Genomic DNA, 4,632 nt, shown 5'->3' with positions numbered 1-4,632 from the left:
GTGCTCAAACATTTATTAAAATTCATGAAATATAAGACAATTTGTAATACTTTTTATAAAATTCATGAACTCTTCTTAAAAAATGGCCTCTTTAAGAAAATTTAAATTTTTTAACTACAGGATGAACTTCTTTCTTAATACAGGATAAATGATTGTTAAGAAAGTGATGATCATTTTCAATATATGTTTACATTTCATTTTCTAAAATATAATTATTTTCCCTTTAAAAAAATAAAATGTTTATATTTGTGAAGTAAAAAAATTCTATGCAAACTAAATAAAACCGACACAAAATCTTACATGGGTGTGCAAGGCACTACCAACCAACTAAAAACGGATAGAGGGAAAATCAGCCTAGACCGAGTAATGGGCTGGATAAATGGCGAGTGCAGAATAACCGAAATCACTAGTTAACACACTCTTTCCTCTGATGGTGACAAGCCACTCATATGCAATGCTACACTTGTCGTTACCTGAGAGTTTTGATGAATTTTCTTCCAACACAGGAGGAACTGAAAAAGGGCTTTATTTTTGCTTTTTTCATATATGTTTATCAAAATGAAATATCTCGTGAATTCTGCATCCAAATTATAAACCGTTTTCACTGTTGGATTTCTCATGTCGAGATCTTCAAAATAAGATCTCATGTTGATAGATTTCGACAAACTTTTTACACGTGAAGATTGTGCTTCTAAAGTGAATTTAATTTGTGTTTTTGAACTGCATTTGCTCCATGCTTCTAAGTAAACTAACTCCTGCTCCTGCAGGGTGAAGAACACCCGTGCCTCCCACGGAAGCACAACTTTGATGAACAAGCAAGTGTGTTCATAGGGCGCAAAGCACACTTATACTTTTTGCGTGTGTGCTTCACGCAGAAACACAACACACATGTGCTCATGACAGACAAAAACAAAAAGAACAAAAAATAGAAGAACGGAAAACCCTCTGAGAAAACCCAAAAAACCGTTTTGACAGGAGGAGCATCTCGTGCGCGACACGTGCCGGCACTGGAGCACTCCCTACGCACAAAATGTTCCCTCGCGCGAGGTACCCATTTAACCGGAGCTCCTAACTGCCACAAGAAGCGGCAGATTGTCGCGGAAAAACACAGGTGGCCATCCGACTGGGCCGGCCCACTAGCACATGAGCAAAGCGAGCAGGCACATGTAACGATCAAGCACTGTAGCGCATCAGATGAAAGTGCGATGGTAGAATCAAGGAATTAGAGTAGAGGTATTGTAGCGACTAGCCAACAATACTGTGGTGAACTCTTCTAGAAAAGGACTCAGGACTCAGAACAATTTTTTAAAAACATGAACATTTTATAAAAATATATTTTCTAAAGAATAAAAATTATATTGGAAATTCTAAAAAATTTAAAACATAAAACCCCTTTTGAATTTTCCAAACTTTTTATAACAAAGGCAACAATTCCTGTAAATCTAAACATTTTTTGTGAAAATGTGAACATTTTCTAAATTTTCAAATTTTTTATGGAACACAATTTATTTTTGATAAATGAGATTTTTTGAAAATATATGAACATTTCCAAAAACATGATTTTTTTTTCGAACAATATTTGGAATTCCTGATCATTTTTTGAAAACACAAACGTTTTAATACATAATTTTGAAACGAGATTTTTTTGACATTTCTGCACATTGAAAAAAGAATTAAACTTGAAAAAGAAAATGAAAAACATCAAAGAAACATAGAGTAAAAACAAGACATAGAAATGCAAAAACGGTTCCAACTTTTTGGAAGGTTTCCAAAACTGATAAAACTGGCTTGAACTTTCTAGATGGTTTCAAAAACCGAAACGAGAATCGCATGTGCCTATTGTTTAAAATGGGACGACCCACATACTTCACTGGCAGGCTTCCCTCGTGCAAAGCTGCAACAGCTTACAACGTGCGGCAAATAGGAAAACATGTAATCTCTATTAGACGCTCAGTGTGTCAATTAGACTTTTTTTGAGGATTCACTTTGTCTTTTTTTTGTTGAGGCAATTCACTTTGTCAATTAGTCAGCGCTTATGTTTAGACATAATTAGTCAGTGCTTGACACAGGCGTCGTCCAAGCGACTGAAATATGGGCCGGCCCATTTATCCGGTACACACGGTCTACCAAATCCCGGTTTTAACAACTTTCGAGAAGGTTCATGTTCGGTTTTTAATTTGTTTTGGGAACCTTCTAGAAATTTCATAACCAGCTCATCGCGCGTTTTTTCTACTGTTTATTTCCGATTTGCTTTTTTTTCGTTTTTCTTTCTTTTTTTTGAAAAATGTCAAGAAGTTTTCAGAATTTGTTTCAAATTCATAAAATGTTTCGGATTAAAAAAACTCGTTTCAGATATTTTTTGAATTTAAGAAAATGTACACGTTTTTCAAATTTGTTCACAAAATCAATAAAATATTAAGGGAATACTAAAAGTTTCACGTATCCTAAAAATGCTCCTGTTTCATATAGTTGTTCAAAATTTTAAAATATGTTCGCCAATTTCAAAAAATTGTTCATCTTTCTAGAAAATAGAAATTTCCACAAAAAATACATTTTTTTCAAATGAATTAGTATATTGAAAAATGTTCTTGTTTTTCCAAAAAGAGGTCAGGATTTTTGAAAAATTATGCATGTTCTCAAAAAATATCCGTATTGGCAATAAAGTTAGGAATTTGACAAAAAAATAATAAACAGTGCCATAGTGTGCGTCGCTATAGACGCCGCCGTGCATGTTGCGCTACATTATGTTGCTCGCTACTGTTTACTCTGCATGGGCCGGGCCAATCTATGGCCCCCCTGGGCGTCACATAGCTGATTGATGTAATATGCGATATATAGGAGCTCCCAGGGAAACGCCCATTTCTAGTTGCACGTGGAATAGGAGGTCTCGTGTAATTGTCAAATCATATTTCATGTACTTTTTGCACACTCGCGAACTTTTGTTTCAAATTTGTGAAGTTTTTTCAAAACTCGTGATTTTTCTTAAAATCCTTGAACTTTTCCAAAAGCATGAATTTATTCAAAATCAGATTTTTTTTTCTATATTCATGAAATTTTAAAAAATCACAGTTTTCTTAAATGTATGACTTTTCAAATTTGTGATTTTGTTTTGCAAACTCATGAACTTAAAAAAGTGAGATTTATTTTTCTAAGAACAGTTGCATGCACTGTAGCAAGTAGGAGAAAAAAAATTAATTTGCGAGTGAGTGGGAGCTTGCGAGCATTTACTAGCCCATGCTGGCGACACCCTGGGCGCTGGTTCACCAATTGGCACTGAAGGCACTGAAGAGGTGGAAAAATTATATGTGGCGCCTTATGCGCCAATAGGATCAACCGATGCTCATGCGCCGCCTCGTGTGGGCTAGCCCACTAACGCAAGCGGGTGTCCAGCTCGGGTCGCTACGGTTTACCTTTTCTGAGTTGTTAGTTGACTTGACCTTTCACCCGACCCGTTGAAACATTGACTGTCGACCTTTCGAAAAAAGTTTACACACTCGGAAAAAGTTCATATATTTCAAAAAGTTCCTGAATTTGAAAAGAGCTCACAGGTTCAAAAGAAAGTTCATGAATTTTAGAAAGTAAAGGTTAACAAAAAAATTAAAAACTTCATGAATATGAGGGGAAAAGTTCAAAAAAATATATGAAAATTTTCTTTAATTTGAAAGAAGATCACGAATTTAAGGAAGAACGTTTACAAATTAAAAAAAATTGCAATTTGAGGAAAAGGGTTTAAATTTTGTTTTTAAATTTGATGAATTCACAAATTGAAAATAATCAAGAATTTGGAAAACAAATTACCAATTTGAAAAAAAAAATTAATAAAACCAAACTAAACCAGTCCAAAAAACCCAAAACCAATGAAGGGATAAAACCTTCCAAAAGCTTTCGAAATCAGCCAAAAAAAACTTTTTGGAAGCTTCAGAAAATCTCGGGAGCGGAGGAGGGAGTTTCCGGCTTGTCTTATTTGGGCCGGCCCATTGTAATATATTGAAGGGGAAAGAGGCGAATTAAGGAGTACTCGTTGCAAAGAACACTACACTTTCTTAAGTCGCGACAAGTGGCGCCCATGCAGCGCGTCACTTGTCGCAACCTGTGAGTTTTCCTTTTTTCGTAGATCCGTTTATTCAAAATGTTTTATCTCTTAAACCGCGCGTCCAAATCTCGAACCATTTTCACCATTGGATTCCTCGCGTTGAGATCTTCAAAACTAAATCCCATGTTGATAGGTTTTGACGAACTTTTTTTCACGAAAAAAAACGGACAAAAAAACCCGGCGAAAAAACCGAACCGGGAGCACGGTTTTTTTCCTTTCCGAAAGAGGCACGCCCGTGCCTCTCGCAAAATCACAACCGTGCCTCTCGTGGAAGCAAAACCGCGACTCTCGTGTAAGGAAAAAAACAGAAAACATGTTTTTTTCGTTTCCGAGAGTCACGGCCGTGACTCTCGCAAAAACACAAACGTGCCTGTCGCGAAAGCAAAACCGTGACTCTCGCGAAAGAAAAAAAAAACAGAAAATGCGTATTTTTTCCCTTTCCGAGAGGCACGGCCGTGACTTTCGCGTAAGCACAACCGTGCCTCTCGCGGAAGCAAAATCGTGACTCTCACGAACGAAAAAAAACAGAAAACACATTT

Source organism: Triticum dicoccoides, chromosome 3A (assembly GCF_002162155.2).
Source record: "Triticum dicoccoides isolate Atlit2015 ecotype Zavitan chromosome 3A, WEW_v2.0, whole genome shotgun sequence".
Classification (NCBI taxonomy): domain Eukaryota; kingdom Viridiplantae; phylum Streptophyta; class Magnoliopsida; order Poales; family Poaceae; genus Triticum; species Triticum dicoccoides.
The sequence above is the reverse complement of the archived record's forward strand: the minus strand, read 5'-3'. Positions refer to the sequence as shown.